The 18,719-nt window shown below is 40.9% G+C and overlaps 1 protein-coding gene and 1 long non-coding RNA gene across 2 annotated transcripts in view; one reads left to right on the top strand and one right to left on the bottom strand.

Annotated features, from left to right (window-relative positions):
- The window catches only part of LOC133364524 (bifunctional heparan sulfate N-deacetylase/N-sulfotransferase 4), a 228,620-nt gene that overhangs the window by 78,912 nt on the left and 130,989 nt on the right, over positions 1-18,719 (bottom strand). The window lies entirely within an intron of this gene.
- Positions 1-18,719, top strand: part of LOC133364525 (uncharacterized) — a 167,907-nt gene that overhangs the window by 70,462 nt on the left and 78,726 nt on the right. Inside the window, exon 3 of the long non-coding RNA XR_009757967.1 lies at positions 15,119-15,184. This is a non-coding gene — a long non-coding RNA (uncharacterized LOC133364525). The remainder of the gene's footprint in view (positions 1-15,118; positions 15,185-18,719) is intronic.

Here is an 18,719-nt window from a genome sequence, read left to right as displayed (position 1 = left end):
TTTGTAAAAATGCAAATCTGGGTTAGTCTTTCACAGTCCAATCCACTTCCTGTGTAGTTTGGAAGAATTTGGTCACATGTGACTCTGATGTGTGAATGTGCCTATTAGTGAATTTCTCTCCTGTTTAACCCAGGAGGTAAGAAATGGGATCCTGTGCAAGTTTGCTGAGAATGGATTGACCATTTGCATGCTTATTGAGTTCTATGGGATTTACTCCCCCCTGCAATCATGCTTAGGATAGGTGAAACTGACAATGGGGGAGGAGGAAGGAGGGGAGGGGAAGGAAGGAGGATGTCAGGTTTGATAATTTGCATGCTTATTGAGTTCAGTGCGATTTACTTCTATATAATTATGCTTAGGATAGGTGAAACTGACCTGGGGGAGGGGCAGAGATGGGAGAGGAGGGGGAAGGGGAGGAGATTGGGTGGGTGGGCATTAGGCAGAGGGAAAGCCCCTTTTCTTTCCAAAAGGAAAACATTGTTAACAGTATCATTTTTTCTCAGGGTTTTGCCCACCTTTTTATTCTATAGCAGACATTTGTAGTCTCCCACCCAAAGTTAAACCAAAGCTGTCCCTGGCCACATCCACACCAGATATTTATTCCACTTTAAACAGTCATGGTTTCCCCCAAAGAATCCTGGGAAGTGTAATTTGTGAAAGGTGCTGAGAGATGTTAGGAGATGCCCTATTCCCCTGAGAGACCTACAATCCCCAGAAGGGGGGCTGATGGTTAAACCACTCTGGCCACTGGAGCTCTGTCAGGGGAACAGAAGTGTCCTATGTATGGGGCAAGGTCAGTAATAGGATTACAGGTACTCTGTGAGCATGGCTAATTTCTAATTAATTTCAACAAATTGAGAGAACATTGACCAAAAAAAATCCAACAAGGGTCTGGTTTTTTTCCTCTCTTTTGTTTACACTTTGAACTCTCAATTCTCTCTGACTGTTTTGTGTATCGCCATGAAAATGTAGAGGGTTGTTAAACAAGCATTTCTGAGTTCAGGACTATAAATGTTGTAAGATTTTGTTTATAAATGAGCTTATGGGAAGTAGCAGAATGACATGGGGGTATTTTCAATTTAACATGGCAGAATGTGAAAAATCCATGCTGGCTATAGTATACAGCTACTCTTGTGGGTGTATAATTTTGTTGCAATAGCTTGTCCTGTATGGGAACTTGTTTTGGTTAAAAATATATTAGAAAAGTGTTTTTTTATTTTAAGTTTTACTGAGATGCTTTTAAATATTTGTTGTATTTTATTGTTGTATATTATATGAACTGCCTTGGGATGAATTTTATTCATGTACGGTGGTATAGAAATATATTAATTTTAGATATAAATAAATTAAGTAAAATAATTGTATGACAATGTGTTACAACAATTGAAAATAAACTGCAGCAGCAGTATACAAAATGACAGGCCATGCACAACATGGTACCTCAATGTTTATGTGTATGCATTTATATGCATGTGTTTAAAAGACCAGAGGCATTGATCCCTCTTCTATCTAGAGGTATAACTCCTAGTGACTCTGGAGAACTGAACCTTGAAGAATGACACTAGCAACTCACACTGATAACATTTTTAAAAGGCATCTCTAAGAAGTAAAAATAGGTACAGTGATTTCCAGGGACAGGGCCCAGATAATTGGGACTATCCTGTAAATAGTGTTGGAACATACACTAATAGCTGATAAAATAGGACACAGCAACATAGGAAACTGCCTTATACCAAGTCAGGCCAATGGTCCACCTAGGTCAGTATAGTCTACACAGACTGACAGTGGGTTCAGACAGGGTTCCCTCCCAGCCCAACCTGGAGATGCTGGGGATTGAACCTGGGACCTTCTGCAAGCAAGACAGATTCTCTACCACTCAGCTACAGCTCTTCCCCTATATAAATAAATGGCATATGCACCATGCGACCTTGGAACACCACAGTTTATATTGCAAATTTGCTGTTCTGGGCAACAGGATGAATTGTGCTATGACATTTGTTCTGTTTCATATTAGACAGGATTTCTATATATTTAAGAACTCTGAGGAAATCAGAAAACAGAAGGAACAGCAGTTCTCATCACATTGGTGAAGTCTTGGGGCGATATGTTCTTCAGAACTCTCAAAGCAGAGATGGCTTGTTGACTGAATCTGCCTCACAAAACAGTTTTATATATCCCTTCCTCTCCCCTTAACCTTATCATTTTTAATCAAGGTGTGACAACATATTTCCCCCCAGTTTCCCTCCTTAGTAAAACAATTTTATTTTGAAAAGTAGTGTGTGAGAGATATTCCATACATATGAGCCCAATACAAGTATTCCATCTCTGCTAGGCTAAATGTACTGAGAGGGGTATGGAACCACAATGACTGGCTCTGCCCCAGATGTCATTCTGCGCTCCTGGCCTACCTCTGACATTCACACAAACAGCAGAAAACCTGCCAGCTCTTGCAAAGGGGAGCTTATATGCATACACCGGTATGTGCATAAGCACTACATGCAAGTGGTAACCTTGCACAATCATCATACGTTGCAGGTGTATGTTGGACTTGTGGATATCGGGGTCGGTCAGGTGGTACAGCACTATTGGGTTGGGATCAGCGGATGTGTTCCTGCTCCCCCTCCATGCATTTAGCCTGCATGAGTAGGGAATACCTAAATGGGACTTATATTGAGGGAGTGGTTGCATGTAATGCTTACCCATACCCATGCATATGTGTTTCTGTTTCTTCTGCAAGTCGATATAGCAATAAATCAGAAATTTCAGTCAGATGGCTCTTTATAAAATCAAGATTAAGATTTTCTAACTAATGTTTAAAAAGAAGCCTACCAAAGCGGGGGGGGGGGAAACAAGATGCAAGTTGGTAGAATTGGAGGTAAAGAACCTACATCATTCTTTCTCATAACTTCTTTGTTGTCAGGTTGCAACATTTGCAGTTTTATGAAAAGCTGCCTGTTTTGTGTTATGCAGAGTCCACGAATGGTGATTAATTTACTCATTTTCAAGCAAACCCTCATGCCCAACTTCAAGCAAACAAGCTACTGAATTAACAGATCCTTGTCTGTTGGTTCAGGAATTATTAAGACAGAACATACTTAAATTGCTCATCTTCCAATTAATATTGAACACTGAAAACAGAAGTAACAATTTTGTTCTTGTTCATTATGGCTTCATTTTTGTAAATCAGAAAATTTTGAGTGGCTTTCACATATATCCTTTTATGTTTTCTTCTGACACTTTAATAAATTATCTTATGGAGAATGCTAGAGGTAATTGATTTTTTTCACTTCCTTTGCAACCCTCTAGCTGACACATGGCCATTTATTACTGCATCTGTCATCACCTAAGTTACTTGGGACTAATTCTGATGAAGTGCCTTCAACCAGGAAACAGGGCTAGTTTTCCTTAGAGGAAAATGTTATGAAAAGGAATTTGCAAAGAAGATAAGGCAGATGAAATGAATAAAAGGAAGAGTATTTATTGGCTGCAATAAATTTTCAGTCTGTTCTGGGTTTGTATTGTATTTTATTTTTTAAAAATGCTGCTGCTAACAACTTGAGTTTCTGCACTATACAACACGACTGGGAAGAACTGGTCAAAATAAAGAGGGTTGAAGTGGGATGCATGGAAAGGGTGGAAGGAAAAAGTGTTTTATGAAGGAAAAATGGTTAAGAAAACCAGAGAAAGGAAATTGATTAAGGGTGCAATCCAATGCATGTCAACTCAGAAGTAAGCTCTATTGGGTTCAATGGGACTTACTCCCAGGTAAGTGTATGTTGGACTGCAGCCTTAATTAGCTAGATAATAAAAGTAGCCTAAATGTTTGTTTATTTTCTATAATTATAATCTGCATTTTCAGTACTCAGTGTTCCTATGGCAGGCTATACTAAAAATCAAAGTAAACATAAAACACAAAATCAAAACAACAGCAGATAAAAGTCAAGTCATCCAAAAGCACAGGAGAATAAAAAGCTAAAAAAGTTAAGAAAATAAAAGGACTAGGGAAATAAAAAAGTATCTGTCTGGTTCAAAGTAGGCACCAGGTAAGACTTCCTGGGCAGGGCATTCCAAAGGCAAAGAGCTACCACCAACAAGATTCACTCCTTGGTTGCTTCACCTTTGAAGGTGAGAATAATCAGTGAATGGAGGGAGGAAGGCTAATATGGAAGAACATGGTCCAACAGTTTCCTAAATCCTAAATCACACAGGGATTAAAAGAATTACTGTATATTAGCACTTTGATTTAAGCTTGGAAATGAACTGAGAGCCAATGAAATAATTTCATACAGGCAAGATTTGTTTTTTACATATATTATAATTTTTGTTTTGTTTTCCATGCCAAAAAACCTTTGAAAAAATTGGAATGGGTATGATTGAGCTGAAAAGTGTTGTCTAGTAATGTTCTATGATATTCAGCTAGCTGAAAGGCATATTAGGAAAAGAACAACAAAAGTGTTGCCATCTACATTGAATAGGGATGAAAGAATTTGTATACCCATGTCATATTTGCAAGTGTTCACTCAAGTCCATTTCATCCTGTTACCACACTAATTTCTATAGCCTTCTACACACGCACACGCACACGCACGCACACGCACGCACGCACACGCGCACGCACGCACATGCACACGCGCACGCACGCACATGCACACGCACACGCGCACGCACGCACATGCACACGCACACGCGCACGCACGCACATGCACACGCACACGCGCACGCACGCACATGCACACGCACACGCGCATGCACGCACATGCACATGCACACGCGCACGCACGCACATGCACACGCACACGCACACGCACACACACACACACACGAGAGAGGGGGGGGGTTCAATGGGAAGAATTTTTCTCCCCAAAATTGTTCAAGGACAGTGGGATCCAAAAGGATGCTTTTGACCTCACTTCTGCCTGCCAGTGAGACCTTGGCAGGGCACTGGATGAGCATTAACTTGCTCTCAGTTCTCTACCACTAGCTCCCTCAGGATTGTGGTCTAAATTTTAAAATGCATTTTGATACTTTTTTGTACCGATAACTGCATCAGAACATTTTGGGAAAGGTAATTGAGAGGGTCATGATGGAACAACTACAGATATGGAACTGGATCCATTTCAGTCTGGATTCAGTTCTAGTATAGGTACTGAATCAGCCTTGGTCGCCCTGATGGATGACATTTATAGAGAAAAGGACATGGGGAGTGCAACCCTGTACCACCTTCTCAATCTCTCAGTGGCTTTTGATACCATGGAACATGGTATTTTTCTGGACTGAATCTGCTGGGTGGATATTGGTGGCACTGTTTTGTGGTGGCTCTGCAGAGTTATGTCCAGAGAGCAGCATTGGGAGGATACTCTTCAGATCCCTGGTAGTTAAGTTATGGGGTGACACAGGGAACTATTTTGTCCCCAGTGTTATTCAACATCTATATGAAGCTATTGGGAATGGTCATTAGGAGTTATGGAGTGAGGTGTCATCAGCATGCTGATAATACCCAGCTCTATTTCCTTATTACATCTAAGTGAAGAGAGGCTGTGCAAGCCTTGGATTGGTCCCTGGATGAAGTGCTGAACTGATGAGGGTCAATAAACTGAGCTTGAATCCTGGAAGGATTGATGCTTTGTGAGGAGACAGGTCAACTGCCTATCCTGGATAGGGTTGCACTCCCTTTGAAGGAGAGGTCCACAGGTTGAGGGTACTCCTTGATCCATCTCTGTCCATAGAGGTCCAGATAATCTCTGTAACTAGGAGTACCATTTACCAGCTTTGACTGCTACACCAGCTGTGATCATTCCTGGACTAGGGTAGACTGACCCCATGCATTGGTGACTTCAAGACTGGATTACTGTAACATGCTTTATGTGTGGCTGCCCTTGCATCTGCTTTAGAAACTGCAACTAATGCACAGTGTAAAGGCCCAATTAATATTTCTTCAAATTTTGTTGGTTCTCTATTTCATAGAATCACAGAATAGTGGAGTTGGAAGGGGCCTATAAGGCCATCAAGTCCAATACCCTGCTCAATGCAGGAATCCAAATCAAAGCATTCCCGACAGATGGCTCCAGTATCGGAGAGCCCACTATCTGTCTAGGTAATTGGTTCCATTGCCCTAAGGCTGTAACAGCTAGGAAGTATTTAATGTTTGTTCTTGGCTTTACCTATTTAAGTTATGTTCTTATCTGCATGAACTGAAATGGATGTTTGCGTTATTTTCCTCTGAGGGTGGAAAGACTGGTCCAACCTTGGACTGGGAAATCCAACTTCATAAGGCTCTTCCAATCTGCTGCAGAAACCCCCTTGGCCCTTGCGTTACAAATGTGGGAGCTCCAAGGTCAGTAGAGGCACAAGTGGGGGGAATGTCAGGGGTGGGGCCAGGGGCAGATTGTAATAAGACTTATCTCCTAAGGCTCCACAGACTCACATCCCCACACACTGAGATGGGGAGTGGGGGAGGGAATATATGCCATTCCTGGAGCTGACCTATATAAACAAACAATGGGACAAAAATTGTAACACCAAAAACAAATCACCCCCCCCCAAAAGTCACCCCCCCTCCAACCACAAATGCCAGGAAAAAAAGGGGCGGAAACAATTCTTCCTTTCTGTCCTGCTGCCTCACACGAAACAGGGCTTTTGAGTATTTTGGATCCTCTGCCTTTGGTTCTCCCCTAACTTACTGATAGGATTGTTCTTCCCAAGTGTTTTTTTCACAATGCTTTTTCATCTGAGCATATGTCACTATTCTATTTGCAATTTTTAATGTTAAACTGCATTATAAAATCCTTTTATATTACAATCTTTTTTTACAAAAAATTGCGCCCAAGGTTATTTTTCTGCATCCTTACCGCAGCTATACTCAGAGAAACAAAGCAAATTAAAAAGAAATGTTTTTATTAACAAATAGTTTTGTAGGATGGGGTGGGAATATGTCTTCTGTGGAAATCATAACTTAACCCTTCTCTATTTTTAATATTCTATGGTTATATTTTCTTCTATCTGAATGATGAGAAGTAACTAGGAAACAGGACAAATCCAAACACAGTACATGTGGGAATTGCATAATCTAGATGTAATGATTTGAAATGAACAATAACCTTTTAGTTACCGTGAGGTTTTTATAATGTAAATGTCTTAAAGTGGCCTTGAAAATGAAAAATGTCCCAAGGCAACTACAAAGAATTAGCCTGTATTAGCTTTGAGAGATCACTTTCCTCCCAATGTTATTATAATAAGCTCTTTGTATGGATTTTGTTCTAACCTTTCTGTGTTACGTGGTTTCTAAGCAGTCACTTTTGTTTTCCCCCCATTTCTAACCACTTTGCTGAAAAGTAAACCAGCAAGTCTGATAAATAATATACTAGTATCCACCTCAAAACAAAATGTTTTGAAGATCTAGCATTTATGAGCTAAAAATAAGCAATGAAATAAATTGGTTTAGTTGGAGCCAATGAAAAAAATGCCATTAACTTAAATAAGCCAAGATGTCCCCCAAAGTGTGCTGAAAATTAAGTCACACTTCGAAAGATTTTTAATTGGTTCTAAGTCTTAATATCCACAGTGGCTTGGCCTAGAAACTCTGAATTTTTTAAAAAATGTTATTGGCTTTGTTGAAGAGGAGACCAGAGAGGGAACAGTGAAAAAATAGGTGATATTATATGATCAGACATAAACTGGCTAATATCCCATATTATTTATTTATTTATTTATACCCTGCCTTTCAGCCAAAGGCCCTCAAGGTGGCTTACAAAAAACACAAATATAAAAATACAATAAAACAATACAATTTACAAAAGTTAAATAACTGTTGTGCTCATGTGCTGCTTGCGGGCTTCCCTTTGGGGTATCTGGTTGGCTGCTCAGAGACTAGGATGCTGGACTAGATGGGCCACCTTTGGCCTGATCCAGCTAGAAGGCGTTTCTTATGGCTTACCATCTCTCCCACTTTCCAGGACTCTTAACCTCAGACACCCTGCAGTTTCTGAACCTTGGGCCTTTAGCCATTCTCTAGCCACCATTCAGACCATCACAACCTGGGAGGCTAAGAGTACAGACAGAAGGCTAGATATCTGCATCACTTCCAAAGGCTCTTCAAGTGAGAAAGCTATTCCAGATTTAGATAACAGAGTAATCAGGATGCAGCTTTATAGTCATCTGCTAGTGATGAACTCTGCGGTTGAAAATTCTGGAGTCTAGCACATAAACTGTAAGATGGTGTACCAGCTGCTGTCATTTGCTATCAACAAATCAGAGCTTGGAAAAGTTACTTTTTGAACTACAACTCCCATCAGCCCCAGCCAGCATGCGCTGGCTGGGGCTGATGGGAGTTGTAGTTCAAAAAAGTAACTTTTCCAAGCTCTGCAACGCAGAGTTCTAAAATTTGGAAAACAGTACTACTTGGTAGAGATGTGCAAAATCTGCCTCTGTGCTGGAATTGCTTTTTAATATGTTTTTAACCTTTTTTTAAAAAAAGATGTTTTGAAAGCTTTTAAAAAATTTTTTAAGATGTTTTGTTTTAACGTATTTTAAAGTCTGTTTTTATGATGTTTTAAAGTGTTTTTAGTGCTTTTGTTTGCCACCCTGGGCTCCTGCTAGGAGGAAGGGAGGGGTATAAATCAAATAATAAAATAAGTAGAATAAAAATCTTTATTTTCATAGTTATTCCTGTCTTCCTGAAGACTGCCTTTACATGTTCAGTAGTCTTTGTACCAAAAGCAGATGTATGCTTTTTATAATGTTGCCGTTGTTGCAAGGGATCATTTTGAGACTTCCTTATACTCAGATCTTTAGTTCACCTACCCCCAGACTGTCTCCCCCTGCCTTGACCGGAAATGATTCTCTAAGCAGACACTTTTTTTTTTTTAAAGACCACTTTCCCTAAACACTCAAAGAGGTTTAGATGAAACTGTAAAATAAATTCTGGGTACACCTACCAGGGAATAAACTCCTTTGAACACAGTAGGACATCTGAGTAGGCATCCATTGGATTGCACTGGAGGGGGGGAGGAGCAGGAAGAGTCTTTGGAAATAGACGGAGTGAAAGCCACCGGAGTAGATTAGTAACAGTTTACGTGGCTTTAGTTTAAGAGTGCAGAGTACACAAGACTTAAAATGAGCCATGGCTCATATATATTTGCTTTTTCGTAGTTATATGGCTTAAGAAACTTCCTTTGATCAGTCTTTGTACCTTATTAAGAACCTAGATTTAATGGGTGATTTTAGAACAAATTATCCTCCTGTTCTTAGTTGCAAGGAGATAATATTTAGAGGTATATTTATTATCTTCTCTGTTAAACATTTATGAGACAGTTCTTTATAGTGCATGCAGCAAAGGAGTAAAGGAGATTGAACTGGAAAACCTTGTGGACACTGAGCACATGTGATAGATAGCCCCATCTCAGAGGATGCTTTAAATATGTCAGAACACATTTTTGCTTGACTGAACGAACAGTTCCAGTCAAGGAGTACAGGGCAATTCAACCTGATGTGGTGAAAAAAAATATCAAAATTGTCTTTGTCTGATTTCAAATCTGCAGTCCTGAGTTCAGTGGCCCATGCATAATTCCTAATATGTTGCTTAATTTTTTTCATCTTTGACGTATACCACTTAGAATATTTGGGATAAAAGTCTTGGAAACTTCCCTATTACTTTATAAAAACAGGCTTCCATATTCCTTTGAAATGGATTTGAATCCATCTCTGAATTTTATTTTGTTGTTGCTGTTGTTATGGGCCTTCAAGTTGATTACGACTTATGGCGACCCTATGAATCAGAGGCCTCCAACAGCATCTGTCATGAACCACCCTATTCAGATCTTGTAAGTTCAAGTCTGTGGCTTCCTCTATGGAATCAATCCATCTCTTGTTTGGCCTTCCTCTTTTTCTACTCCCTTCTGTTTTTCCCAGCATTACTGTTTTTTCTAGTGAATCCTGTCTTCTCATTATGTGTCCAAAGTATGACAACCTCAGTTTCATCATTTTAGCTTCTAGTGACAGTTCTGGTTTAATTTGTTCTAACACCCAATTATTTGTCTTTTTCGCAGTCCATGGTATGTGCAAAGCTCTCCTCCAACACCACATTTCAAATCAGTTCATTTCTCTCTTATCCGCTTTTTTCACTGTCCAACTCTCACATTCATACATAGAGATTGGGAATATCATGGTCTGAATGATCCTGACTTTAATGTTCAGTAATACATCTTTGCATTTGAGGACCCTTTCTAGTTCTCTCATAGCTGCCCTCCCCAGTCCTAGCCTTCTTCTAATTTCTTGACTATTGTCTCCATTTTGGTTAATGACTGTGCTAAAGTATTGATAATCCTTGACAAGTTCAATGTCCTCATTGCATATTTAAAATTACATAAATATTCTGTTGTCATTATTTTAGTCTTTTTGACGTTGAGCTGTAGTCCTACTTTTCTGCTTTCCTCTTTAACTATCGTCAGCATTCGTTTCAAATCACTACAGTAGGGCCCCACTCGTACGGCAGGTTAGGTTCCAGACCCCCGCCAGAAAGCGAAAACTGCCCAAAAGCTGATCAGCTGTAGCATGGGGGTCTGGAACCTAACCCACTGATCGCACCAGAGGAGGAGAGGATCAGATCTTCCCCTCCTCGGGCGCGATCAGCTCGAGCGGGAGTCTGATTGCGCCAGAAGAGAAGATCAGCTGTAGCACACTATACCTGATCTTCCCCTCCTCCAGTGTGATCAGCTGGAGTGCAGGAGTCTGACCACCCCCAAGGAGGAGAAGATCAGATGTAGCACGCTACATCTGATCTTCCCCTCCTCCGGCACGATCAGCTGGAGTGCGGAGAGCTCCAGCCCCCCTCCAGCTGATCGCCCCACTGGCGCCATATTACTTGAATGACAAAAAGCGGGGCACCGAGAAGCGGGGCCCTACTGTACTGGTTTCTGCTAAGAGTATGGTATCGTCTGCAAATCTTAAATTATTGATATTTCTCCCTCCAATTTTCACACCTCCTTCATCTTGGTCCAATCCCGCTTTCTGTATGATATGTTCTGCGTATAGATTAAACAAATAGGGTGATAAAATACACCCCTGTCTCACACCCTTTCCGATGGGGAACCAATCGGTTTCTCCATATTCTGTCCTTACAGTAGCCTCTTGTCCAGAGTATAGGTTGTGCATCAGGACAATCAGATGCTGTGGCACCCCCATTTCTTTTAAAGCATTCCATAGTTTTTCATGATCTACAGTCAAAGGCTTTGCTGTAATCTATAAAGCCCAGGGTGATTTTCTTCTGAAATTCCTTGGTCCGTGCCATTATCCAACGTATGTTTGTGATATGATCTCTGAAGCCTCTTCCCTTTCTAAATCCAGCTTGGATGTCTGGCATTTCTCACTCCATATATGGTAAGAGCCTTTGTTGTAGAATCTTGAGCATTACTTTACTTGCATGAGATATTAAGGCAATAGTTTGAAAATTACTGCATTCCCTGGGATCCCCTTTCTTTGAAATTGAGATGTAATATTGAATGCTTCCAGTCTGTGGGCCATTGTTTAATTTTTACATATTTCTTGACAGATGTTTGTCAAAATTTGGACAAATTCAGTCTCAGTAGCTTGTAGCAACTATGTTGGTATGCCATCTGTTCCTGGTGATTTGTTTCTTCCAAGTATTTTAAGAGCAGCTTTTACCTCACATTCTAAAATTTCAGGTTCTTCATCATATGGTTCCTCCATGGATGAATCTGTCATCCTTGCATCTCTTTTATAGAGTTCTTCAGTGTATTGCTTCCATCTTCCTTTTATTTTATCTCGGTCAGTCAGTGTGTTCCCCTGTTGATTATTCAACATCCCTATACTTCGTTTAAATTTCCCTTTCATTTCTCTAATCTTTTGGAATAGGGCTTTTGGTCTACCTTTTTTGTTGTCCTCTTCTATTTCTATACAATAACTACTGTAATAGTTTTCTTTGTCCCTACGTACTTGTCGCTGTATTGTTGCATTTAGGGTTCTGACTGGGTTTCTATCTCCTTTTGCTTTTGCTTTCTTTCTCTCTTTAACCATTTTAAGAGTTTCTGCAGTCATCCATTGAGGTCTTTCTCTCTTTTTAACTAGAGGTATTGTCTTTTTGCATTCTTTCCTGATAATGTCTCTGACTTCACTCCATAGGTCTTCTGGTTCTCTGTCAACTAAGTTTAAAGCCTCAAATCTGTTCCTGATTTGATCTTCATATTCTTCTGGGATGTTATCTAAATTGTATTTTGGCATTATGATTGCTTCGTTCTTCTTCTTTAGCTTTACTCTGCTTTTCAATACGACCAGTTCATGATCTGTACCGCAGTCTTTTCCTGGTCTTGTTTTCACAGAAAGTATGGAACTTCTCCATCTTCTTCTACCAAATAAATAATCAATTTGATTCCTATATTGACTATTTGGTGATGCCCACGTGTACAGTCATCTTTTCAGTTGCTCAAAAAATGTTTTGCAAGAAACAAATTATTGGATCCACAAAATTCAATAAGTCTTTCTCCTGCTTCATTTCTGTCTCCTAAGCCCCATTTCCCCACCATTCCTAGTTCTTCTCTGTTCCCTACTTTTGCATTCCAGTCCCCCATGATTATCAGAACATCTTGTTTTGGTCTGTGATCAATTTTTTCTTGTACTTCTGCATAAAATCTCTCCAATTCCTCTTCTTCTGCATTTGCCGTTGGAGCATAGACTCAGATGATGTTAATAGGTTTCCCGTTAAATCTCATTGATATCACTCATTCAGACCTTGCGTTGTAGCTCCTAATTGTTTTTGCTACATCACTTCTCACTATTAAAGCAACCCCGTTTCTTCTTAATTTCTCATTTCCTGCATAAAATATTTTGTAGTTGCCTGATTGAAAATGTCCCATTCTCGTCCATTTTAATTCACTCACGCCAAGTATTGTAATGTTGATATGTTCCATTTCTTGCTTGACAATTTCTAACTTTTCCTGGTTCATGCTTCTCACATTCCATGTTCCTATTGTGTGCGTCGTACAACTCTGGACTCTCCTTTTGCATCTGTGCGCATCAGCCTCTGGGCTTCCTTTCAGCTTTGACCCAGCTGCGTCATTAGTCACAGCGCTACTCATACTTGTCCTTTGTTCTTCCCCAGTAGCTCGGTGAGTGCCTTCTGACCTGGGGGTCTCATCTTCCAGCACTATCTCGTGTTGCATTTTGGATACTCTGTTCATAGGGTTTTGGTGGTAAGAGATATTCAGAGATGGTTTACCATTGCCTTCCTCTGAGTTTGGATGCATCTTCGTCTGGTGTCTCAGCTTTGACCATACCGCCTTGGGTGCCCCTGCTACAAATATAGGCTCTTGGTCTAGACTCCTGACGGCATTGCTCTCAGCTTGTTCAACACTCCCAAACTGTCTCACCAGGTTAAGGTGTGCATCCTAGAGAGGGTTTATTTTGTTAGCTTATAATAAATCTTTTAATTGTTGTCAAAATTGCAATGCTTAAACATGAGGGGAGAAAATCCCAACGTACATATCCTAACTGTCAAAATGGCTGAAATATGTAGCTTCTCCATTACAGTTATAATGTTAAGTAAAAGATATGGTGTATAAAAAGAATGGTTTATAGGTTCTAGTTTGTTTCAAGTCTGAATCCTAAATACATTGCTTTCAATACACATGCTTTATATCCAAGACGCATAACGGCAGTTGGATCAATAGGATGTTCAGGAGATACTAAGGAGGGGCTAACTCCACTTCCAAATAGAGGACTGGTGTTTTTACAATTATATAAATGGGCCTACATCAGGATTCTTCAACCTGATGCCCTCCTGATCTTTTGGACTAATACTCCCATCATCCCTAGCCAACATGGGTGTGCTGACTAAGGCTAATGGAAGTTATAGTCCAAAACCTGGACAGCACCAGGTTGGGGAAGGCTGGCCTACGTACATGCATGTAGTATAATATGTTCTGGGGCATTAACCACAAAATATCTGATTGCCATTCTTAGAATCTGAAAGAAAGTATATATATGTATGAATCTACTAGCCCAGACAGATTTTTTTTTTTTTACAAATGCACTTCATAGCAAATCAAAATCAGAGAAGTTGCATATTGAATTCTATTACAGATGAAGATCATTATGAAAAAACAACATTATTTCCATAATTCTTATGGGATATATTTACAAATAAAGTAAATGTTTATTCACAAAATGAATATTTTGACTTCTTAATGCATTCTTCAAAAAGAAAATTAAATTAATCTTTCTTTTTTGCTGCCTTTCAAGGTCATGCAACTGTTATATGGTTGTACCCAGAATGGGCAAACAATAAGAGTCATGGCACTCCTGTCAAAACCCTGATTGAACTGTGGAATACAGAAATGATCCGGGTGGTTGACATGATTGCTCCTGAGCATACTCTCCTGTGTAGAGCTCGTATGGGTCCATGGTATACCCCAGAGCTGAGAGCAATGAAACAATATTCAACTCAAATCTTTATTGCATGGCCATAGACCGTCGCATCACAATTACAACACCAACACACATATTAAAATCCCAAGATGAAATACCTAATACATAATATACATAAGATTCATAAAATGCATAAAATGGTTCATCAGGGCCCATGGATGGCCAGATAGGAAGCTATATACATATTGTTTACCATTAAACAATCACCGGGCAATTATTCACCCACTCTGTCGATCAATTACATGCCAACTCTGCAACACACTTAGCTCGGAGCTTTTGTGCTGCCAGGGCGAAGTGGGCAACCCTATATGTGACCGTATAATCTTTGTCAGATAGAAGGAAGGAAATGATATGAGGAACCTGGGAAGCTCCCTGCTGAGACAGCAGACCACTCAGGAATTTAATCCAAGGGTGAGAGTACAAAGGACACTCCAGCAAATAATGGGGCAGATCCTCAACCACTGCTGTTCCACAAATACACAACAGCTGGTCCCATGGGAGCCGAAGGTAACGGCCTGACAGGACTGCGTTCAGCATCGTCTGAAACCTGAGCGCTGTGAAAGCTTGTCTTAAATTTATTGATATGGGGTAGGTCAGGTATCTTGCTTGCAGATGATCCTGTTTAATTTCTCCGTACCACTTGGAGAATTTAGCATTAATAATCGCCAATCTATCTATCCAGAAACAATGCAGGAGACGGCTTGAGTGCAGATGGAGACGAACTCCTGATGGATTCAATTACACACTGGTAAGTGCCTATGGTAAGCTGTATTTAGGGGCAGTGAGGGCAGCAAAAAAATAATATTTTGCTGCCACTATCAAATCATCAATCTGCTGCCCAGAAGAGCTCTTCAGAATTGTCCGGGGGCTATTACATGCTGGCCCCAAGGATATGGTAGTACCATCTAAGGCCAGCTGTAATGAATTTGCTAGGCACTTCCAGGATAAAATCTTTAGTATCCTCCAGGACTTAGACTCCAGTGTTATAGCAGTTGAATCAAGTGAGGTATCCAGAGCACAGCCTTGTCCCGATTTCTTGGATGAGTTTCAGTTTGTCCCGATTTCTTGGATGAGTTTCAGTTGGTACAGCGTGAGAATGTTGACAAGGTGTTTGGACTGGTTCATGCAACCACTTCTGTGCTGTATTCTTGCCCTTCTTGGCTAATAAAAGCTAGCAGGGATGGAACAGCCGGCTGGGCCAGGGGGTGGTCCCTGGCTGCCTGAAAGAGGCAGTATTGAGACCACTCCTGAAGAGACCCTCCCTGGACCCAGAAAATCTTAATAACTATAGGCCAGTGGCAAATGTTCCATTCCTGGGCAAGGTCCTTGAATGAGTGGTGGCGGGCCAGCTCCAGACACTCTTGGATGAGACCGATTATCTGGATCCATTTCAGTCGGGTTTCAGGCCTGGTTTTGGCACAGAAACAGCCTTGGTCCCCCTGTATGATGACCTCTGTCGGGAGAGAGACAGGGGGAATGTGACTCTGTTGATTCTCCTTGATCTCTCAGCAGCTTTCGATACCATCGACCATGGTATCCTTCTGGGAGGACTGGCTGAGTTGGGAGTGGGAGGGGCTGCATGGCGGTGGTTCCACTCCTACTTGGCGGGTCGGCTCCAGAAGGGGGGTGCTTGGGGAACATTGCTCAGCACCCTGGACTCTCCAGTATGGGGTTCCGCAGGGGTCAGTTCTGTCCACCATGCTGTTCAACATCTACATAAAACCATTGGGTGCGGTCCTCCAGAGCTTTGGAGTGCATTGCCATCAGTATGCTGATGACACGCAGCTCTATTTCTCCTTATCTTCTTCAGGTGAGTCTGTCAATGTGCTCAACCAGTGCCTGCCTGTGACAATGGACTGGATGAGGGCTAAAAAACTGAGGCTCAATCCAGACAAGACTAAGATGCTGCTAGTGGGTGGTTCTTCTGAACAGATGGTGGATGTTCAGCCTGTCCTGGATGGGGTTGCACTCCCCCTGAAGGAGCAGATATGTAGCTTAGGGGTACTGCTAGAACCACCTCTGTCACTTGAGGCTCAGGTAGCCTCGGTGGCATGGAGTGCCTTCTACCAACTTCAGTTGGTGGTCCAGCTATGCCCCTATCTGGACAGAGATAACCTGGCTTCAGTTGTCCATGCTCTGGTAACCTCCAAGTTAGATTACTGCAATGCACTCTACATGGGGCTGCCTTTCAAGATGGTTCGGAAACTGCAGTTTGTGCAAAATGCAGCAGCCAGATTGGTAACTGGGACCAGATGGTTCAAACATATAAAACCGATTCTGGCCCACTTGCATTGGCTGCCTGTATGTTTCCGAGCTCGATTCAAGGTGCTGGTTTTAACCTACGAAGCCTTACATGGCTTAGGACCACAAAACCTGTTGGAACGCCTCTCCCGACATGAACCCACCCGTACACTACGCTGAACATCCAAGGCCCTCCTCCTGGTGCCTACTGCGAGGGAAGGTGGGAGTCTGGCAACAAGGGAGAGGACCTTCTCAGTGGTGGCCCCCAAATTATGGAATGATTTGTGTGACGAGGTGCGCCTGGCACCAACACTGTTATGTTTTCAGTGCCAGGTCAAGACTTTCCTCTTCTCCCGAGCATGTTAGCATGTGTTTTTAAATTTGTATATTTGTTTTTAATGTTTTTCATTGTTGTAAACCGCCCAGACAGCTTCAGTTATAGGGCGGTATACAAATGCAATAAATAAATAAATAAATAAAATCTCTGAGATGGGCTAATCTTAAATGATACCATTGTTAAATATTCAAAACAATACTTAACATGGGCACAAATTCTTGTGCAGTTGTTGTGACAAAATTGTATACTCTAATGCATACTAAAGCAGAATTTTATTCCAACTGGATGCATTGGATGCTGTGGCTAGCCTTGAAATCACACTGGGTGATGAAAATTGATCTTTCTGCTCCAAAAGATGTGAACCACAATAACGTTCAATCTCCCAGAGAACAGATAAGAGGGACACAAAAGGAAGAAAAAGATGGTAAAGAAGATGCAAGTGATCTTACAGCTGAAATGAAAATGGCAGGAAATTAAAATACTAGGGAGGAGATCTGATGGAATATATGGGAAGTGGCAAACACAGAAAACATAGGGATAATTAATATACTAAAATGGAGATGTTCATCACCTCTGACTCATCTTTAAAACTCCAGTGATTGACACTATCACATCTGTGTAACAATCCTTAACAATTTGTTTCTTAACATAATGTTCTTATACCCTCGAAGATACTGGCTTAGAACTAACAACAACTTTGCATATTGTACCTTATAATATTGTACATACAGGCATTCTTCCTCCTGTATTATCTGAGTTCAATGGGTCATTTGGTAATTTTAGACTCTGTCTGGACTAGGAATTTCAGAGAATTCCAACAAAAATAGAAATGGGAGCAAAATTGCTGAAACCATGTCTCATGTCCATAATGGAAATCAATCCAGCAAGTGCAATTGGTACTCGTTGTTTTGAGTACCCAAATGACATATACCTTCATGTAATTTCGCCACAGAAGACAGCAAGATTAATAATGTAGTTTTTGGCAGAAGATGAAGTACAGCAGTGTTGAAACAGTGCTGCATATGATGAATACAGGGCAGAATGGAAAACAAAGCCTTCTTACATCCCTAGTCTGGACTTAATGGTTTTTTAGAGAGCTTCCTCTTTAGAAGTTAATCTGTATCAATGAAATCCTATTACTGACCTTGACCCAAAGCATGACCTTCATCTTCTGCAGTTTAAAAATTAAAAAATTACCTAGCTGATTTTTAATTAATTTAAGAAATCTAACATTAAAGTCAATAATAAGCTCAGGCATGCTCAGTAAGAACCATCTGCCAGTGTTCTAAAAGCTAGACTTACAGCTGCTTGGCTTGGCTAATCAGGAGGCCACACCCACATCAGACCTTTACTTCATTTTAGACAGTCATGGCTTCCCCCAAAGAAGCCTAGGAAGAGTAGTTTGTGAAGGGAGCTGAGAGGAGACTCCTATTCCCCTGACAGAGCTCCAGTGGCCAGAAATGTTTAACAGTCAGCTGTTGTGATTGAAGCTCTGTGAGGGGAACAGGTCATCTCCTAGCAACTCTCAGTATCCTTCATAAACTACACTACATAGGATTCTTTGGGGAAAGCCATGACTTTTAAAGTGGAATAATGGTCTGGTGTGGATATGGCCAGGAACAACTTTGGTTTAAATTTGGGTGGGAGGCTACATGTGCCTTCTGTAGAATAAAAAGGTGGGGAAAGACCTGAAAAACAATGATGC

This window comes from Rhineura floridana, chromosome 9 (assembly GCF_030035675.1).
Source record: "Rhineura floridana isolate rRhiFlo1 chromosome 9, rRhiFlo1.hap2, whole genome shotgun sequence".
Lineage (NCBI taxonomy): Eukaryota > Metazoa > Chordata > Lepidosauria > Squamata > Rhineuridae > Rhineura > Rhineura floridana.
The sequence above is the reverse complement of the archived record's forward strand: the minus strand, read 5'-3'. Positions and strand labels throughout refer to the sequence as shown.